Source organism: Carcharhinus amblyrhynchos, chromosome 20 (assembly GCF_965287045.1).
Source record: "Carcharhinus amblyrhynchos chromosome 20, sCarAmb.v2.hapA, whole genome shotgun sequence".
Taxonomy (NCBI): Eukaryota; Metazoa; Chordata; class Chondrichthyes; order Carcharhiniformes; family Carcharhinidae; genus Carcharhinus; species Carcharhinus amblyrhynchos.
The window spans coordinates 49,338,259-49,360,568 of NC_137343.1; positions in this window are offsets into that span (position 1 = coordinate 49,338,259).

The window sequence follows — 22,310 nt, forward strand, 5'->3', positions numbered from 1 at the left end:
GGGGGTGTACTACAGACCGCCCGACAGCCCGCGAGCAGTGGAAGAAAGGATATGTAAGGAAATTCTGGATAGGTGCAGAAAAAATAGGTTTTTTGTAGTGGGAGACTTCAATCTCCCTGGGGTGGATTGGAAGGTGCCTAGAGCTGGGGGTTCGGACGGGGAGGAATTTGTAAAATGTGTGCTGGAAGGGTCCTTGGAGCAGTATGTAACTAGCCCGACTAGGGAGGGGGCTATACTGGATTTAGTGTTGGGTAATGAGCCGGGTCAAGTGGTTGAGGTTGCGGTGGGCGAACATGTGGCTAACAGTGACCACAAGTCTGTCTACTTTAGGATAAAAATGGAAAAGGATGAGAGCTGTCCGAAGGGGAGGGTGCTAAACTGGGGGAAGGCTAGATACAGCTGGATTAGGCAGGAGCTTAGGGATACAGACTGGGATAGGCTGTTGGAGGGCAAGTCCATGTTTGGCATGTGGGAGTCTTTCAAGGGAAAACAGCAATGGGTGCAGGAAAGACATGCCGGTTAAGAGGAAGGATGGGAAAGGTAGGATTAGAGAGCCGTGGATTACTAGGGAGATTGAGGACTTGGTCAGGAAGAAAAGAGATGCGTTATGTTAGGTCTAAGCAACTGGGAACAGAGAGAGCGTTGGAGGAATACAGAGAGAGTAGGAGGGATCTCAAACGGGGAGTTAGAAGGGTAGAAAGGGGGCGTGAAGTGGTCTTGGCAGACAAGATTAGGGAAAGTCCAAAGGCATTTTACTCCTATATTAGGAACAAAAGGGTGGTTAGAGGGAAAATCGGTCCTCTCAGGGACAGAGGAGGGGAATTGTGTATAGAGTCTGAGGGAATGGGGGAGATCCTGAATGAATGCTTTGTGTCGGTATTCGTGAAGGAGAGGGATTTGTTGTCCGGTACTGTCTTGGAGGGAGCTGTAGACCCGTTGGAGGAAATACCCATTATGAGGGAGGAAGTGTTAGGGTTTTTAGGTAGTATTAAAACTGATAAATCTCCGGGGCCTGATGGCATTTATCCCAGGCTGCTTAGGGAGGCGAGGGATGAGATTGCTGGGCCTCTGACACAAATCTTTGTCTCTTCTTTGGACACAGGTGAGGTCCCAGAGGACTGGAGGATAGCGAACATGGTACCGTTGTTTAAAAAGGGTAGGAGGGATAACCCGGGTAACTATAGGCCGGTGAGCTTAACGTCAGTGGTAGGTAAGTTGATGGAGAGGATTCTTAGGGATAGGATGTATGAGCACTTAGAGTGTTGCGATCTGATTAGGGATACGCAGCATGGCTTTGTCAAGGGGAAGTCTTGCCCTACGGATCTGGTAGAATTTTTTGAGGTGACAAAACCGATTGACGAAGGACGAGCTGTTGATGTCGTCTATATGGATTTCAGTAAGGCGTTTGACAAAGTCCCTCATGGTAGGTTGGTAGTAAAGATTAAGGCTCATGGGATACGTGGCCAGGTATGTAGATGGGTTGAGAACTGGCTTGCAAAGAGGAGACAGAGAGTAGTAGTGGAGGGGTCCTTTTCTAGCTGGAGGTCTGTCACTAGTGGTGTGACGCAGGGCTCAGTACTGGGGCCATTGCTATTTGTAATATATATAAATGACTCGGAAGAGGGCATACGTGGTGTGATCAGTAAATTCGCAGATGACACCAAGATGGCTGGATTGGCGGGCAGTGAGGAGCAGTGTCTGGCAATACAATGGGATATTGATAGGCTGGTTGATTGGGCAGATATATGGCAAATGGAGTTTAATCCGGATAAATGTGAGGTGATACATTTTGGCCGGAATAATGTAGGGGGGAGTTATATGATAAAGGGTAAGCGTATAAAGAGTATAGAAACGCAGTGGGACCTGGGGGTGCAAGTACACAAGTCTTTGAAGGTGGCAGTGCAAGTGGAGAGTGCGGTGAAGAAAGCCTATGGTATGTTAGCCTTTATAGGAAGGGGTATAGAATATAAGAGCTGGAGTCTAATGTTGCAGTTGTATAGAACGTTGGTTAGGCCGCATTTAGAGTACTGCGTCCAGTTCTGGTCGCCTTACTACCGGAAGGACGTGGAGACCCTAGAGAGAGTGCAGAGGAGGTTTACCAGGATGCTGCCTGGTATGGAAGGACTGGGTTATGAGGAAAGATTGGGCAAATTGGGGCTGTTCTCCTTAGAAAGGCAGACAATGAGGGGAGACCTAATAGAGGTGTATGAGATTATGAAGGGTATACTTAGAGTGAACAGAGGTAAGCTTTTTCCTAGATTGGATACAAAAATTACGAGTGGCCACGGGTTTAGGGCGAGGCGGGGGAGGTATAATTCGGATGTTAGAGGGAGGATTTTCCACACAGAGGGTTGTGGGGGCCTGGAATGCACTGCCAAGTAGGGTGGTGGAGGCAGGCATGCTAGAGTTGTTTAAGGCTTACTTAGATAGGCACATGAGCAGACTAGAGATGGAGAGATACAGGAGACTGATCTAAATAAGGATCAAAAGCTGTGGGACGTCCCTGGGAATCAACTGATTCCTACGGACCTTCCAACATATTTTCTGGCTCACTTGTCTTACTTCTGAGCATTCCGTAAATGTCTAAGTTTTGTATGTTTATTGATGTCTTTTTTTTTAATCCACAAGAGATTCGATCCGCCTTGTTGTCCGACAAGGGGCATACACGCGGTGGGTTGTGTGAGGGCTGCTCTTGGATGTTGCTTCGAGAGTTGCCTCGTGCTTCATGTCGTTAGTGTGTGCTTAAACTGGACCAACTGACGGGCAAGACGACAGCTCAGTGACTATCACTGTTTGCTGTGCAGACACATGGATTTGGGCCGGTGTCTGTGGGAGTTTGCACATTCTCCCCGTGTCTGCATGGATTTTCTCCGAGTGCTCCGGTTTCCTCCCACACCCCAAAGACGTGCTCTTAGGCTGATTGGTGTAACAAATTGCCCCTAAATTGGTCTTCCCTCAATCTTCCCCAATAGGCGTAGACAAAGGTCATGGGTAGAGGAGGGCACTCAATGTTAAAATGGCGGCACAAGCTCGTTGGGCCGAAGGGCCTGTTTCCCGTGCCGTGTTGTTCTGTGTTCTTTGTTCTATGCCAGCCCCACCCCTCCTACTTCAGTCCCCACCCTCCCTACACCAGCCCCCACTCCCCTACATCAGTCCCCAAACCCCCCTACTCCAGTCCCCACCCCCTCTACACCAGCCCCCACCCCCCCCCCCCCACACCAGCCCCCCTCCCTCCTACTCCAGTCCCCACCCCCCCTACACCAGCCCCCCTCCCTCCTACTCCAGCCCCCACCCCCCTATACCAGCCCCCACCCTCCACCCCCACACCAGTCTCTCTCTGTATGGGTGCTGGGCACAGATACTGTTGAATCTGGGGGGTGCTGTCACCAGCGGCAGGGTCTGGAGGTGGTGGGGGTGACTGGCTCCTCGCTCTGTGTCTCTCACCCCTCAGTGTCGCTGCCTGTGAGAGTTCCTCAGTGAGTGGGGGGTGGGGGTGAGTGTTCCACAGATTTCACACTCTGCACTAACTCATGTCAGCAATAACTAAACAGCTCTGCAAACTGATGAAGGAGCAGCACTCAGTCTCAGAGTCACCCCAGAGTGTGTTTCCTGTCAGTTAATTTACAATGAGTGAGTAACGTGCAAAACCCTGTACAAGATTTACAGAATTAGTGTCAGAAATTTGTGTAACAGAATCCCAGATAGCGATACAGAGAGAGGGCAAAGAGAGAGAGAGGGAGAGAGAAGAGGGTAAAGAGAGGGAGAGAGAGGAGGGTAAACATAGAGAGAGAGGGCAAAGAGTGAGAAGGAGAGAGAAGAGGGTAAAGATAGAGAGAAGGACAAAGTGTGTGTGAGAGAGAGAGGGAGAGCAGGATATCTGAAACGACAGGGCCAACTCAGTCCTGTTGACCCAGTAAAGCTCTCACTAACATCTGGGGGGAGCTTGTGCCAAAATCGGGGAGAGCTGGCCCACAGACTAGTCGATCAACAGCCTGACATAGTGTTAACTACAGAATCATACCTCACAGATAATGTTTCAGACTCCACCATTCTCCGTCCCATTGGCAGGACAGAGCCAGCAGAAGTGGTGGGTGGCACAGTGGTATACCCTTGGGTTAGGGCTCAGGACCCAGCAAGAAGGCAGCACTATTCTTTTCAGAGGGGGCCCTCACCCGGATGTTGGACGGAGTGGAGCAGACGTGGGGGGGGGACACCCTCTATCCCCACCCCGGGAGACGGCCTTCCAGCAGGGTCACCACTCCAGCCTGGGGTACAGCAGAGGCCCTGGTCAGTGCCAGCGCTCCCCTGAAGAGGGCAGAGTGTCGGGAGAGGATAAATGATTGTCTTCACTCTGCCAGGGTAAGGGGACCAGCCCCAGTCTCCCATCCCCTCCTTCCCCATCTAACCCTGGGCTGCCTACATGACCCTCAGCTGAACATGTGACGCTCGATATCCTCTCCATCATCAGTGCCACTCACCCACGTCCGCCTTGGTTAAGTTAACCGGGAGATAATGCTGCAGCTTTATAAGACCCTTGTCAGACCCCACTTGGAGTACTGTGCGCAGTTCTGGTCGCCTCACTACAGGAAGGATGTGGAAGCTATTGAGAGGGTGCAGAGGAGATTTACAAGGATGTTGCCTGGATTGGGAGGCATGCCTTATGAGGATAGGTTGAGGGAGCTGGGACTCTTCTCCCTGGAGAGACGAAGGTTGAGAGGCGACCTGATAGAGGTTTATAAGATGTTGAGAGGTATAGATAGGGTGGATTCTCAGAGGCTATTTCCCAGGGCTGAAATGGTCGCTACGAGAGGACACAGGTTTAAGGTGCTGGGGAGCAGGTACAGAGGAGATGTCAGGGGTAAGTTTTTCACTCAGAGGGTGGTGAGTGAGTGGAATCGGCTGCCGTCGGTGGTGGTGGAGGCGAACTCGCTGGGGTCTTTTAAGAGACTTCTGGATGAGTATATGGGATTTAATGGGATTGAGGGTTATAGATAGGCCTGGTAGGTGTGGATATGATCGGCGCAACTTGTAGGCCTGTTTGTGCTGTAGTGTTCTATGTTCTAAGTTACTTGTTCCTCACCTTGCTGCAGCTATTCAGCAGCTGAAGGCCTCGCCTGTGACTCTAGATTAGATCATTCCAGTGCTGTCTGTGTACAGGAGATAGTGAAACCATCCCAAATTGCTTCACTGGAAAGCGATTTCACACCAGGCACAGTTAGGGCTGGTGACAGAGAGTTCAGAGTGATGGGTTTAAGGGACGTTTTGTTGCAGCGAGGTTTGGGGTGGAAATCCCTCAGGAACTCGGGCACGGCCGCCAATGGCGGAGCGATGGGATTCGGGGCAACGTGCGAGGGTGGGAATCTGCAGAGATCTCGGAGGCTTGCGGGGCTGGAGGAGATCCCAGGGAGGGGCAGGTTGGTGGAGGGACTATGGAAATGAGGATGTGAATGTTTCAATCGAGTGATTGAGTGAGTCTGTGCAAGGTGAGGGAAGGTGCTGTCTGACATCCTTTAATCACCAGCTGTCAAAGGCCACACCCAGCCTCTAAAAAAAGACCCCTCTCCTCCCTCCCCCCTCCCTCCGCCCGCCCCCACACTGTGCTCACCCGACAGCATCCCCTCAGAGACAGGAATGAGGGAGGGGAGGCAGTGCTGTTCTATCCACTGAGCTGCCCATTGAGTCTCCGTTCGCTTGACGAGTCTGGGACGCCAGCTTTGTCAGTCAGCCTCACTAGCGTCTAGACTGTTGCTCTACAGAAACCCGACCCCCAGCCGTACCCGCACCCCCACCCCATTCTCTCACCAAGGAATGAAAATCTGCCAGCTACCCTCCCCCACAACCCCAACCTCCAAACAAATCCACCAAGCTTCCTGAAGTCCTGAAGAACATGAGAAATAGGAGCAGGAGTAGGCCATCTAGCCCTTCGAGCCTGCCCCGCCATTCAATAAGATCATGGCTGATCTGAAGTGGATCAGTTCCACATTCCCGCTTCCTCCCCATAACCCTTAATTCCCCTGTCTATCAGAAATCTATCTACCCGTGACTTAAATATATTTAGCGAGGCAGCCTCCACCACTTCAACGGGCAGAGAATTCCAGAGAATCACCACCCTTTGAGTGAAGAAGTTCCTCCTCAACTCCGTTCTAAACCACCCCCCCTTTATCTTGAGGCTGTGCCCTCTAGTCCTGCTGTCCTTTCTGAGCGGGAAGAATCTCTCTACCTCTACCCTATCCATCCCCTTCATTATCTTATAGTCTCTATAAGATCCCCCCTCATCCTTCTAAACTCCAACGAGTACAGACCCAGTCTATTCAATCTCTCTTCATAGTCCAATCCCCTCATCTCCGGTATCAGCCTAGTGAACCTCCTCTGCACTCCCTCCAAGGCCAATATATCCTTGCGCAAGTGCGGTGACCAAAACTGCACACAGTGCTCCAGCTGCGGCCTCACCAGTGCCCTGTACAGTTGCAGCAAGACCTCCCTGTTTTTATATTACATAAGAACATAAGAAATAGGAGCAGGAGTCGGCCATCTAGCCCCTCGAGCCTGCCCCGTCATTCAATAAGATCATGGCTGATCTGAAGTGGATCAGTTCCACTTTCCCGCTTTCTCCCCAAGTGTTTTTCAAGTGTTGTATTTGGTCGTTTGTATTCAGTTAGTTTAAATAGTGAGTGCCTTGTGGAAAAATGGCTCTTTCAGTTGTTAAAGTTTTCCTGGGTGTGGAAGAAGTCGCTCGGTGTTGTTAAAGCAAAGCTTTTGGAATTGGCAAATAAGCTGCAATTGACTGTACCTGAAGGGGGGAGGAAGGTGGAGATAATTGCTCAGCCTTTAAAACTGCTAGAAACACAGTCTGAATTGGAATTGGTTAGAATTTAATTACAAATGAAACAGCTTGATTAGAAGAGAGAGAAAGAAATAGAGAGAGAAACACTATTGCAGCGGAAAGGGAAAAAGAAAGAACATGACCTTCAGAACAAATAGCAAAAGAATTGAAAGAATTTTAATTGCAACAAGAAAAATAAATAAAACAGCTTGAATGACAATTAAGAGAAAGAGAAGGAATCGCCCTGGCGAACAACAAGAAAAGGAGAGAGAATTAGAATTTCAGGAGCTGGAGAGAAAATTTGAATTTGAAATTTTAAAAGTGCAAACGCGTAAAACTGCGAGAGTGGCAGTAAAAAGGGTAGCTGCGTTGTTTCGAGAATCAGAAGTGGACATCAATTTCCACCTGCGAGGGATAGAAACTGGAGAAAAAAGAAATCCTCAGGTGGTAAGGGCAAAGGAGATCTTGTTGGAGATTATAGAATCTCTACGGCACAGGAGGAGGCCATTCGGCACAGCCAGCCCACACCAACAACAATCTCACCCAGGCCCTATTCCCATGACCCACATATTTATCCTGCTAATCCCGTGACACTAAGGGTCAATTTAGCGTGGCCAAACAACCTAAGCTGCACATCTTTGGAGTGTGGAAGGAAATCGGAGCAGCTGGAGCATCCCCTCGCTATGAAGGCCAGCATCCCATTCGCCTTCCTGACCACCTGCTGCACCTGCAGGCTGGGTTTTTGCGACTCGTGCACAAGGACCCCCAGGCCCCTCGACACCGTAGCATGCTGCAGCTTTTCGCCCTTTAAATAGTAATCCCTCCTACTATTATTTCTGCCAAAGTGGATAACCTCACACTTGCTAACATTGTACTCCGTTTGCCGATGGAGATTGTCGATGACAATCTCCTTCATTTTGTTGACATTGAGGGAGAGATTATTGTTGCCGCACCAGTTCACCAGATTCTCTGTCTCCTTCCTGTACTCTGTCCCATCATTGTTTGAGATCCGACCCACTACGGTGATGTCACCAGCAAACTTGAAAATTGAGTTGAAGGGGAATTTGGCCCCATAGGTGTATAAGGAGTATAGTAGGGGGACTGAGAACACAGCCTTGTGGGGCACCAGTGTTGAGGGTGATGGTGGAGGCGGTGTTGTTGCCTATCCTTACTGATTGTGGTCTGTGGGTTAGGAAGTTCAGGATTCAGAGGGAGGAGCCGAGACCCAGGGCACTGAGTTTGGAGATGAGTTTTGTGGGAATAATAGTGTTGAAGGCTGAGCTGTAGTCAGTAAATACGAGTTGGGGAATGGGTTCCAGGGAAGTTTAATTTATTTGAAAAATATACTCTCAAACTCTCAAATAGACAATTGCAAAATGACAAATTGAAAAATTACAAGCACTGCAAAAAAAAATCCTTTTTCCAGTACAATATTATGCTTATTTACATTTCATTACTTAAAACTATATCCGTGCCTCAGGTTTTACTGTGTGCTGTTATTTTTCAGTTTCAGTAAGACAACACCAGGTTTATTTGATAGTACACTCACAAGCTTTTGGGGTTAGCCCCTTCGTCAGGTGAATGGAGAGTTCTGGCCTCAGACAGAGCATATAAAGCACAAAAAGTTTACAGATTACTGATTAGAATGTGAATCTTTACACCTAACCTGCTGTTCAAGTCTTAAAGATACAGACAATGTGTGTGGAAGGAGCACTGATCACAGTTTAAAGAGATGTGTATTGTCTCCAGACAGTACAGTAAGTGAGGTTTTGCAAACCCAGGCAAGTCACGGGGGTTACAGATAGTGCAACATGAACCCAAGATCCCTGTTGAGACCGTCCTCATGTGTCCGGAACTTGGCTATCAGTCTCTGTTCAGCGACTCTGCGCTGTCGTGTGTCGTGAAGGCCGCCTTGGAGAATGCTCACCCGAAGGTCAGAGGCTGAATGCCCGTGACCACTGAAGTGTTCGCCAACAGGAAAGGAATAGTCTTGCCTGGTGATTTTCGAGCGATGTTCATTCATCTGTTATTGTAGCGTCTGCATGGTCTCCCCAATGCACCATGCTTCAGGACATCCTTTCCTGCAGTCTCCGCATCATGACTACTATTTCACACACAGTTCCGCAGGCCGAGGGTGTTCTGCAGTTCCTGGGCCCTCGGTCTGCCTCTGTTAAAAGGCTTTACGGTGCGGCCTTTCCCCATTGTGCCTTTGCGGTGCCTGCTCCGAGCTTCAGCGCGTCCCTCAGCACGTAGGGGATATTCTGATAGACAAGGGAATTGAGGGTTATGGGGAGAAAGTGGAACTGATCCACTTCAGATCAGCCATGATCTTATTGAATGGCGGGGCAGGCTCGAAGGGCTAGATGGCCGACTCCTGCTCCTATTCCTTATGTAGCCGTGGACCTTGGAACGTGCCAGCCTGGGACACTCGGTCGAGGACAGTTCAGGGAATGGGGCTGGCCTCAGGCTGGATTGTGGGAGTTGACGTTGGGTTTGATATTTTTGGGATAGACTTCGCTGTGCGGTAGTTGTTAAAAAGCTGTTTTCGACACTAAGCTGCAGGAAGGGAATTTGCATATCACAGCAAGCTGTGGGCCGCTGTTAGATGGAGATTTGCAGTCGTACCAAAATACCAATACCGTTTTATTGGGTTTATTTGATTAAAAGCCTTTTACTCGCCATTATCCAGGCACTTAGGGATCAATGGGCTCTTTGCAGTGTTAAATATCCCAGCTGAAAGTGGAAATGTGAGTGAGATTGGGGTCTAATGAGAGCCTGGGGCCTAGTTACTCGCAGGTGTCTGAAGCCATTGGCCTCGCTGGTGTTTCTGACAATTTAGCCCCACAGGGTGAGTCCGCAACTGCTTCACCTCATCCGTAACGGACTCTCCAATCTGACACCTTCTCCAGCAGCCCAATTCGAGGCTGTTTTATAACCCAGTATTCCACTAGGCCCAAACCCTGCTGCTGGGCTGCTCCGAAGACGCAGCTTTCACCGCCGGACGGGTAACAAGGTCTGGCAACTTGACATTAGGCCCGGCGAGGGAAAGGCGGTGCTGGAGCTGTTATAACCCTTCACCATCCTATCCAATATAATACGTGTAGCAGCCAGTTCCAGCACGGAGCAGGAATGTAACACCCCCTCCGCCCTCCCCACCCCCCACCCCCTACACACACACACACACGTACCCTCTCGCACTCCCTCGCACCTCCTAACAAACCCCTCTCCTCACACACACTCCCTCACAAACATTCCACTCCTCACCCCCCCCACCCCACCACTTCTGCCAGAGCACACAGGGGTCGGGGCAAATGGGTTTTGGGGAGGAACGGGTAGGAGGGGTGTGGAGATTCAATTTGTCAGGATTTAACAGCACAACTTGGAGGGGAGAGAGCTGAGGGTGAGGGGGAGTGGAGATGGGGAATAGGACATAGAACATCACAGCGCAGTACAGGCCATTCGGCCCTCGATGTTGCGCCGACCAGTGGAACCAATCTAATGACCCTCTAACCTAAACTATTCCAATGTTATCCATATGCCTATCCACTGACCATTTGAACGCCCTTAAAGTTGGCGAGTCCACAACTGCGGCAGGCAGGGCATTCCACACCCTTACTACCCTCTGAGTAAAGAACCTACCTCTGACATCCGTCCTATAATTACCACCTCTTAATTTAAAGCTATGTCCCCTCGTGTTAGCAGTCACCATCCGAGGAAAAAGGCTCTCACCCTATCTAACCCTCTGATCATCTTGTATGGGGGGGCAGCGGGGGGGTAATAGTAGCAGAGGGCAGAGACTCAAACCAGCACACACTGCTCCTAATCCTCAACCTGTAACACACCCTGTGACAAAACAGAGCGGACTCTGTCACAGGGAGATCGCGACGCAAACACTGAGCGTGTAAGGATCTTTGAGGTGGAGATGCTGGTGTTGGACTGGGGTAAACACATGTACACAGTACATACTCTTGCAACTTGGCTAACGTTGTCTATCTGATACGCTGCAGGAAAGGATGTCCAGAGGCATTGGGGAGACCATGCAGACGCTACGACAACAGATGAATGAACATCGCTCAACAATCACCAGGTAAGACTGTTCCCTTCCAGTTGGCGAACACTTCAGCGGTCACGGGTATTCAGCCTCTCATCTTTGGGTAAGCATTCTCCAAGGCGGCCTTCACAACACACGACAGCGCAGAGTCGCTGAGCAGAGACTGATAGCCAAGTTCCCCACACATGGGGACGGCCTCAACAAGGATCTTGGGTTCATGTCGCACTATCTGTAACCCCCATAGACTTGCCTGGGTTTGCAAAACCTCATTAACTGTCCTGGCTGGAGACAATACACATCTCTTTCACCTGTACTTAACCCTCTCTCCACTCACATTGTCTGTACCTTTGAGACTTGATTACCTGTAAAGACTCGCATTCCAATCATTATTCTGTAAATTGAGTTTGTGTCTTTATATGCCCTGTTTGTGAACACAACTCCCACTCACCTGATGAAGGGGCAGTGTTCCGAAAGCTAGTGGCTTTTGCCACCGAATAAACCTGTTGGACTTTAATCGGTTGTTGTGAGACTTATTATGATTTCTGCTCCATTGATGGCTATGCCATCACTTGCCAAGGCCACAGTCTCTGGTGTTCCTCCCTCACCACCTCACCTTCCACAGTTAAATCTAACTCTGACAAGCTTTCTGCTCTCTGACCTCAAAACTCCACAATAAGAAGTCTGACAACACCAGGTTAGAGTCCAACCGATTTATTTGATAGTAAACTCACAAGCTTTCAGGTTAGCCTTTTTGTCAGGTGAATGGAGAGTTCTGGCCTCAGACAGAGCATATAAAGCACAGACAGTTTACAGGTTACTGATTAGAATGTGAATCTTTACACCTAACCTGCTGTTCAAGTCTTAAAGTGGCTGACAATGTGAGTGGAAGGAGCACTGATCACAGGTTAAAGAGATGTGTATTGTCTCCAGACAGTACAGTAAGTGAGGTTTTGCAAACCCAGGCAAGTCATGGGGACAACATTGGCCAAGTTGCGGGAGTATGTACCGTGTACCTGGTGGATGGTATTCTCGCGTGTGATGATGGTATCCGTGTCGATGATCCGGCATGTCTTGCAGAGGTTGCTGTGGCAGGGTTGTGTGGTATTGTGGTCACTGTTCTCCTGAAGGCTGGGTAGTTTGCTGCGAACAATGGTCTGTTTGGGGTTGTACGGTTGTTTGAAGGTAAGAACTGGGGGTGTGGGGTTCCAGATATCACGAAACACACCACACGGGGGAGGAAAATCCCACCCCAATGCAGATAAATGATTCTGTATTTGTTATGTCAACATGTATGATAGAATGATACAGCACTGAAGGAGGTCCTTCAGCCCATCATGACTGTGCTAGCTCTGTGAAAGTGTTAGCCCATCACACCCACTCCCCTGCACTATCCCCAAATCACCAGAATAGAAATAACAGCAAAACAGGGGGGAAATAAGAATACTGTCCCCTGCTTCTGGGCAAAGAGATATCCAAATTTGGAGTTTATTACTGAACCTCCCATTAGCAGCACAAACTATACCCTCCACTAATATACCAGGAGAGGTGTGGTTAGCACTGCTGCATCACAGCTCCAGGGTCCTGGGTTTGATTCCTGGCTCGGGTCACTGTGTGTGGAGTTTGCACATTCTCCTCGTGTCTGCGTGGGTTTCCTCCGGGTGCTCTGGTTTCCTCCCACAGTCCAAAGATGTGCGGGTTAGGTTGATTGGCTAAGAAATTGCCCCTTAGTGTCAGGGGGGACTAGCAGGGCGGCACGGTAGCACAGTGGGTTAGCACTGCTGCTTCACGGGTCCTGGGTTCGATTCCTGTCTCGAGTCACTGTCTGTGTGTGGAGTTTGCACATTCTCCTCGTGTCTGTGTGGGTTTCCTCCCGCAGTCCAAAGATGTGCGGGTTAGACTGATTGGCTAAGAAATTGCCCCTTAGGGATGCGGAGGTTAGAGGGATTAGTGGGTATGATTTGGGGGGTAGGGCCTGGGTGGGATTGTGTTGGGTGCAGACTCGATGGGCTGAAGGGCCTCTTTCTGCACCGAGAATGAAGATTGGGTTAATTTTACATGGTTAAATCTTTGCTTTCATTTGATTTCTGATAGACGAGTGTTGCCCCCTTTACAGGGGGCCTCCGGGTATCAACAGTTGGTGAGAGGACCCTTCTTGTTCAGGAGGGTTGTATAAGGGTTCAATATTCCCCCAGATAAGAATATTATTCCCCTCATAATAAAACCCATTAACCAATGATCCAGCATTGAGCCGCACTGATAGCAACAATTCACCTTTGATCTGCACTTTACAGTATCGAGCAGTAGATAGAATTGAGAGTTCTATTAGCCTGTTTATGAGTCACGGTATTCACTGCCTCCACTCCCTGCTCTGAACCTTTCCCTACACTCCTCGCCATCTGTTACACCTTCAATCTTCATATCAAATCCCAAAAATTCCACCAGACCAATTATCCCCATCTTGCTGTGGACCACTTACAGGGATGACATGAGGCCCCTGGTTTATACTCAACGTGCGAACATATGAAATAGGAACACATAGAACACATAGAACACATTCTGTCCCTCGAATCTGCTCGGCCGGTTAATAAGACCCTGGCTGATCTATTTGTGTTTCGAATTCCACGTTCCTGTCCATCACCACACAACCCTACCTGTGCAGAACCCTACAGTGCAGAAAGAGGCTCATCGAGTCTGCACCCAACACAATCCCACCCAGACCCTACCCCCATATTATACCCACCAATCCCTCTAACCTACACATCCCTAAGGGGCAATTTCTTAGCATGGCCAATCAACCTAACCCGCACATCTTTGGACTGTGGGAGGAAACTGGAGTACCTGGAGGAAACCCACGCAGACACGAGGAGAATGTGCAAACTCCACACACGGACAGTGACCCGAGTTGGGAATCGAACCCAGGACCCTGGAGCTGTGAAGCAGCAGTGCTAACCCACTGTGCTACCGTGCGCGCCCGTGTATCCGTGCTACATGCTGGATCATTGACACGGACGCCATCACCTCACATGAGAACACCATCCACCAGGTACACGGTACATACTCTCGCAACTCGGCCAATGTTGTCTATCTGATACGCTGCGGGAAAGGATGTCCCGAGGCATTGGGGAGACCATGCAGACGCTACGATGAATGAACACCACTCAACAATCACCAGGCAAGACTGGTTCCCTTCCAGCAGTCACGGGCATTCGGCCTCTGATCTTCGGGTAAGCATTCTTCAAGGCGGCCTTCACGACACACGCCAGCGCAGAGGCGCTGAGCAGAGACTGATAGCCAAGTTCCAAGGGAATGGTAACTTTCATCCCCTTGGCTAACAAGAACCTCCATCGTAAAAATGTTCTACGTTCCCCACCTCCAAAGCACAGAGTTGTACAACACTCAGAAAAAAATTCCCCTCTATCCTAGAAGGGAAATCTCTAATTTTATAGCAGTGGCTCCTAGTTCTGGACTCACCCACAAGGGAAAACAACTTCCCGTGTCCACCTTGCCAAGACTGTTCAGGATTCTCCGAGGTACAGAGGGTTCTAGCACTGTCCAAGGGTCATCCACTCCTCCCCCCGACCTCCCAGGGAAGTCTCAATGGCCCCTGACCCCACCGCTGGGGTGAACACTCCTGCCCCCCATTGATGGGGATGATCCCTGATAGTGGGAACTTCTCCTGCTGGGGTGAGGGAAAGGGGGTAGAAAGGATGGCAGACACTGTGTGCCCAGTGAATGCTATCCCAGGCTCGCTAAGAACATAAGAAATAGGAGCAGGAGTCGGCCATCTAGCCCCTCGAGCCTGCCCCGCCATTCAATAAGATCATGGCTGATCTGAAGTGGATCAGTTCCACTTTCCCACTTTCTCCCCATAACCCTTAATTCCCCTGTCTATCAGAAACCTATCTACCCGTGACTTAAATATATTTAGCGAGGCAGCCTCCACCACTTCAACGGGCAGAGAATTCCAGAGATTCACCACCCTTTGAGTGAAGAAGTTCCTCCTCAACTCCGATCTAAACCGCCCCCCCTTTATCTTGAGGCTGTGCCCTCTAGTCCTGCTGTCCTTTCTGAGCGGGAAGAATCTCTCTACCTCTACCCTATCCATCCCCTTCATTATCTTATACGTCTCTATAAGATCCCCCCTCATCCTTCTAAACTCTAACGAGTACAGACCCAGTCTATTTAGTCTCTCTTCATAGTCCAACCCCCTCATCTCCAGTATCAGCCTAGTGAACCTCCTCTGCACTCCAAGGCCAAAATATCCTTGTGCAAGTGCGGCGACCAAAACTGCACACAGTACTCCAGTTGCGGCCACACGCGGTGGGTCGTGCGAGGGTTGCTCTTGGTTGTTTCAAGAGTAGCCTAGTGCTTCACGGTGTTAGTGTGTGCTTAAACTGGACCAGATATTGGGCAACACGACAGCTCAGTGACTATCACTGTTTGCTGTGCAGATACATGGATTTGGGCCGGTGTCTGTGGGAGTTTGCACATTCTCCCCGTGTTTGCGTGGGTTTTCTCCGGGTGCTCCGGTTTCCTCTCACACCCCAAAGATGTGCTATTAGGCTGATTGGTGTAACAAGTTGTCCCTAAATTAGTCTTCCCTCAATCTGGTTTCCGATGTGGAATGCCATCAGCGTAGACAAGGGTCATGGGTGGAGAGGGGGACTCACAATGTTAAGATGGCGGCGCGGTCTCGTTGGGCCGAAGGGCCTTTTTCCCGGGCTGTGTTGTTCTTTATCTGGTGGATTTAAATTCCACCCGTGGTGGGGTTTGAGCCCATGTTCCCCCAGAGCATTAACCTGAGCCTCAAGGTGACTAGTCCAGTGATATCACCGCAACGCCACCATTTCCGCTGTGACTGTTGGGGTAAATAGGTTACGTGCCAACTCTAACCCTGTCCATGCTTTTCCCTGCCACGTTTGCCAATGGCGGAGATGGTGGCACCAAAATCGGATATGGGGCACGATCGGAATCTGCGCAGTCTGAGACATCTCCAGGCAAGGACCCCCCCCCAAAGGACATTGTGACCCCCTGTGTACAAGCTGAGAAATGTAGTGTGGACTTGCACCCCAACACTGTGACTGTTCTGTCTCCCCGTTAACAGTCAGAAGTCTCACAAGACCAGGTTAAAGTCCAACAGGTTTATTTGGTAGTGAACACCACGAGCTTTTGGAGCGCTGCTCCTTCATCAGCTGAGGAGGAACAGCATTCCGAAAGCTTGTGGTGTTTACTATCAAATAAACCTGTTGGATTTAACCTGGTGTTTGTGAGACTTCTGACTGTGTTTACCCCAGTCCAACGCCGGCATCTCCACATCATGTTCACCATTAGCACATGGAGAACCAAGGGAATGGACCAGCTCCAGGAAAGACCCCTCTCCAACTCAGAGCCCGGAAGCTGTCAGCAGTTGGGTAAGTTTATTTATCTTGGCAGCACACAGACCTTTTGACTTGTTTTTTTATAATGTTGGGACGTGACCAAGAACAATCAAAGCAAGTGTAATCTCCAGAAGACTTTGGACATCAATCTGGGAACAAAGTGGAATAAATCTCCTGACCAAACTATTGAGAAATATTGCCCACACAAAGCCCGGGCTCCATGCCCTTCCCTTGAACTGCCTTCAGACACTTGTGAAAATCAGATAACACCGTGTAACACCAGACACTCAGGCGCTGACCTGAGCTGTCCTGTTAAACACAATGGAGGGAGGCTGGTTCATCCAGAATGTCTGACGCTCACCTCATTCCAGGATTGTGTGTGTGTGTGTGTGTGTGTGTGTGTGTGTGAGAGAGAGAGTGTGTATTTGAGTGTGTGTGTGTCTGAGTGTGAGTGAGTGTGTGTGTGTGTGTGTCTGAGTGTGAGAGTGTGTGTGTGTGTGTGTGTGTCTCAGTGTGTGTGTGTGAGAGACAGTGTGAGTGTGTGTGTATGTGTCTGAGTGTGAGTGTGTGTGTATGTGTCTGAGTGTGAGTGTGTGTGTATGTGTCTGAGTGTGAGTGTGTGTGTATGTGTCTGAGTGTGAGTGTGTGTGTATGTGTCTGAGTGTGAGTGTGTGTGTATGTGTCTGTGTGAGAGTGTGTGTGTGTGTCTGAGTGTGAGAGTGTGTGTGTGTGTGAGACAGTGTGAGTGTGTGTGTGTGTGTGAGAGACAGTGTGTGTGTGTGTGTGTGTGTGAGAGACAGTGTGAGTGTGTGTGTGTGAGAGACAGTGTGAGTGTGTGTGTGTGAGAGACAGTGTGAGTGTGTGTGTGTGAGAGACAGTGTGAGTGTGTGTGTGTGAGAGACAGTGTGAGTGTGTGTGTGAGAGACAGTGTGAGTGTGTGTGTGTGTGAGAGACAGTGTGAGTGTGTGTGTGTGTGAGAGACAGTGTGAGTGTGTGTGTGTGTGAGAGACAGTGTGAGTGTGTGTGTGTGTGAGAGACAGTGTGAGTGTGTGTGTGTGTGAGAGACAGTGTGAGTGTGTGTGTGTGTGAGAGACAGTGTGAGTGTGTGTGTGTGTGAGAGACAGTGTGAGTGTGTGTGTGTGTGTGTGAGAGACAGTGTGAGTGTGTGTGTGTGAGAGACAGTGTGAGTGTGTGTGTGTGAGAGACAGTGTGAGTGTGTGTGTGTGTGTGAGAGACAGTGTGAGTGTGTGTGTGTGTGTGAGAGACAGTGTGAGTGTGTGTGTGTGTGTGAGAGACAGTGTGAGTGTGTGTGTGTGTGTGAGAGACAGTGTGAGTGTGTGTGTGTGTGTGAGAGACAGTGTGAGTGTGTGTGTGTGTGAGAGACAGTGTGAGTGTGTGTGTGTGTGAGAGACAGTGTGAGTGTGTGTGTGTGTGTGAGAGACAGTGTGAGTGTGTGTGTGTGTGTGAGAGACAGTGTGAGTGTGTGTGTGTGTGTGTGAGAGACAGTGTGTGTGTGTGTGTGAGAGACAGTGTGTGTGTGTGTGTGAGAGACAGTGTGAGTGTGTGTGTGTGTGTGAGAGACAGTGTGAGTGTGTGTGTGTGTGTGAGAGACAGTGTGAGTGTGTGTGTGTGTGTGAGAGACAGTGTGAGTGTGTGTGTGTGTGTGAGAGACAGTGTGAGTGTGTGTGTGTGTGTGAGAGACAGTGTGAGTGTGTGTGTGTGTGTGAGAGACAGTGTGAGTGTGTGTGTGTGTGTGAGAGACAGTGTGAGTGTGTGTGTGTGTGTGAGAGACAGTGTGAGTGTGTGTGTGTGTGTGAGAGACAGTGTGAGTGTGTGTGTGTGTGTGAGAGACAGAGTGTGTGTGTGTGTGTGAGAGACAGTGTGAGTGTGTGTGTGTGTGTGAGAGACAGTGTGAGTGTGTGTGTGTGTGTGAGAGACAGTGTGAGTGTGTGTGTGTGTGAGAGACAGTGTGAGTGTGTGTGTGTGTGTGAGAGACAGTGTGAGTGTGTGTGTGTGTGTGAGAGACAGTGTGAGTGTGTGTGTGTGTGTGAGAGACAGTGTGAGTGTGTGTGTGTGTGTGAGAGACAGTGTGAGTGTGTGTGTGTGTGTGAGAGACAGTGTGAGTGTGTGTGTGTGTGTGAGAGACAGTGTGAGTGTGTGTGTGTGTGTGAGAGACAGTGTGAGTGTGTGTGTGTGTGTGAGAGACAGTGTGAGTGTGTGTGTGTGTGTGAGAGACAGTGTGAGTGTGTGTGTGTGTGTGAGAGACAGTGTGAGTGTGTGTGTGTGTGTGAGAGACAGTGTGAGTGTGTGTGTGTGTGTGAGAGACAGTGTGAGTGTGTGTGTGTGTGTGAGAGACAGTGTGAGTGTGTGTGTGTGTGTGAGAGACAGTGTGAGTGTGTGTGTGTGTGTGAGAGACAGTGTGAGTGTGTGTGTGTGTGTGAGAGACAGTGTGAGTGTGTGTGTGTGTGTGAGAGACAGTGTGAGTGTGTGTGTGTGTGTGAGAGACAGTGTGAGTGTGTGTGTGTGTGTGAGAGACAGTGTGAGTGTGTGTGTGAGAGACAGTGTGAGTGTGTGTGTGAGAGACAGTGTGAGTGTGTGTGTGAGACAGTGTGAGTGTGTGTGTGAGACAGTGTGAGTGTGTGTGTGAGACAGTGTGAGTGTGTGTGTGAGACAGTGTGAGTGTGTGTGTGTGTGTGTGTGAGACAGTGTGAGTGTGTGTGTGTGTGTGAGAGACAGTGTGAGTGTGTGTGTGTGTGAGAGACAGTGTGAGTGTGTGTGTGTGTGAGAGACAGTGTGAGTGTGTGTGTGTGTGAGAGACAGTGTGAGTGTGTGTGTGTGTGTGAGAGACAGTGTGAGTGTGTGTGTGTGTGTGAGAGACAGTGTGAGTGTGTGTGTGTGTGTGAGAGACAGTGTGAGTGTGTGTGTGTGTGTGAGAGACAGTGTGAGTGTGTGTGTGTGTGAGAGACAGTGTGAGTGTGTGTGTGTGAGAGACAGTGTGAGTGTGAGTGTGTGAGAGACAGTGTGAGTGTGTGTGTGTGTGTGAGAGACAGTGTGAGTGTGTGTGTGTGTGTGTGAGAGACAGTGTGAGTGTGTGTGTGTGTGTGTGAGAGACAGTGTGAGTGTGTGTGTGTGTGTGTGAGAGACAGTGTGAGTGTGTGTGTGTGAGAGACAGTGTGAGTGTGTGTGTGTGTGTGTGAGAGACAGTGTGAGTGTGTGTGTGTGTGTGTGAGAGACAGTGTGAGTGTGTGTGTGTGAGAGACAGTGTGAGTGTGTGTGTGTGAGAGACAGTGTGAGTGTGTGCGTGTGTGTGTGTGAGAGACAGTGTGAGTGTGTGTGTGTGAGAGACAGTGTGAGTGTGTGCGTGTGTGTGTGTGAGAGACAGTGTGAGTGTGTGCGTGTGTGTGTGTGAGAGACAGTGTGAGTGCTGGCCAGAGGAAAAGCTCTAAGGAAACTCTGAAGATTTCACTGTGGGACTTTCAAGTTAACATTGACTCTTGGGTGAAGAACACAGAGCACAGCTCCTGTGAGAACAAGCACGTATCCGAGACAGGGTGAAAACAGGAGAGGAAATCCCGATCCAGCAAATTCTCGAAAGCTCAACTGTCAATTCACAGGTTTAAGGTGCGAGGGGCATGAGGTAGAACACAGAACATTCCAGCACAGTACATGCCATTCGGCCCTCGGTGTTGCACCGACCAGTGGAACCAATCTAATGACCCTCTAACCTAAACTATTCCTATGGTATCTATATCCCTATCCACTGACCATTTGAATGCCCTTAAAGTTGGCTTTTTTTAAACATTAACAGATGTGAGGGGTAGGTTCTTTACTCAAAGAGTAAAGTTAGTGGGTGAAAATCGAGTGCCGGGTGCCTGTGTCAGCAGTGGACACGCCTCACAGAACACACTGCAGCAATGCCCACGTTCACCTCCTCAGCCAAATCCAACCCTCTGAGTCTGAATCTCTGCCAAACTCTCCCGAGCTTGTGTAATGACCTACAGAATTGTGTAAGGTGAATGAGGTGTGACAGAGCAAAGCTCACAGCCGTATCCTCCAATCTCGTATCCTGGTCACCAATGAAATACCTTTCAGATGAGATGTGAACCCAAGGCCCTGTCTGCTAACTCAGGCAATTAGAGTCAGAGAGATTTACGGCACGGAAACTGGCCCTTCGGCCCAACTTATCCATGCCACCCTCTTTTTTAAAATCCCTAAACTAATCCCAATTGCCTGTATTTGGCCCGTATCCCTCCATACCCATCTTACCCATGTAACTCCCTAAATGCTTTTTAAAAGACAAAATTGTACCCGCCTCTACTACTACCTCTGGCAGCTTGTTCCAGACACTCTCAACTCTCTGTGTGAAAAAGTTGCCCCTCTGGACCCTCTCCCCTCTCACCTTAAACCTATGTCCTCTAGTTTTAGACTCCCCTACCTTTGGGAAAAGATATTGACTATCTAACTGATCTGTGCCCCTCATTATTTTATAGACCTCTATAAGGTCACCCCTCAGCCTCCTATGCTCCAGAGAAAAAAGTCCCAGTCTATCCAGCCTCTCCTTATAACTCAATCCATCAAGTCCCGGTAGCATCCTAGTAAATCTTTTCTGCACTCTTTCTAGTTTAATAATATCCTTTCTATAATAGGGTGACCAGAATTGTACACAGTATTCCAAGTGTGGCCTTACCAATGTCTTGTACAACTTCAACAAGACGTCCCAACTCCTGTATTCAGTGTTCTGATCGATGAAACCAAACATGCCGAGTGCCTTCTTCACCACTCTGTCCATCTGTGACTCCACTTTCAAGGAGCTATGAACCTGCATCCCTAGATCTCTTTGTTCTGTAACTCTCCCCAATGCCCTACCATTAACTGAGTAAGTCCTGCCCTGGTTCGATCACCTCGCATTTATCTAAATTAAACTCCATCTGCCATTTGTCAGCCCACTGGCCCAATTGATCAAGATCCCGTCACAATCCAAGATAACCTTCTTCACTGTCCACTATGCCACCAATCTTGGTGCCATCTTACTAACCATGCCTCCTAAATTCTCATCCAAATCATTAATATAAATGACAAATAACAGTGGACCCAGCACTGATCCCTGAGGCACACTGCTGGTCACAGGTCTCCAGTTTGAAAAACAACCCTCTACAACCACACTTTGGCTTCTGTCAAGAAGCCAGTTTTGTATCCATTTAGATACCTCACCCTGGATCCTGTGAGATTTAACCTTATGCAACAACCTACCATGCGGTACCTTGTCAAAGGCCTTGCTAAAGTCCATGTAGACAACATCAACTGCACTGCCCTCATCTACCTTCTTGGTTACTCCGAGTTGGGAAAGATCTTTATCACGGTTGGAAGATGAACAAGGTCCTCCTGGGATATGGGGCAATATTTACCCCTTAACCAATACTATCAGAAACACCAACCCTTCACACTGATTTTTCTTTGTATCCTGGTGGTTCCCTGTGGCAGTGAACATACTTTGGGTGGCACAGTGGTTGGCACTGCCGCCTCACAGCACCGGGTCCCAGGTTCAATTTCAATGGGTGGAGTTTACATGTTCTCCCCACGCCTAGTTTGGGGGCGTTTAAGAGATCTGTGGATAGGTTTATGGACGAAAAGGGATTGGTTTAGATTAGTGGGTCAGTGTTTTTTTTTTAAAAACTGGTCGGCGCAACATCGTGGGCCGAAGGGCCTGTTCTGCGCTGTAATGTTCTATGTTCTATGTTCTATGTCTGCGTGAGTTTCCTCCAGGCGGTCCAGTTTCCTCCCACGCTCCAAAGGTGTGTGGGTTAGGTGGATTGGCCGTGCTAAATTGCCCCTAGTGTCGGGGGGATTAGCAGCGTAAACGTAGAACATAGAACACTACAGCACAAACAGGCCCTTCAGCCCACAAGTTGTGCCGATCACATCCATCCCTACCAGGTCTATCTGTAACTCCCAATCCCATTAGATCCCATGTACTCATCCAGAAGTCTTTTAAAAGACCCCAGCGAGTTCGCCTCCACCACCACCGCCGATTCCACTCACTCACCACCCTCTGAGTGAA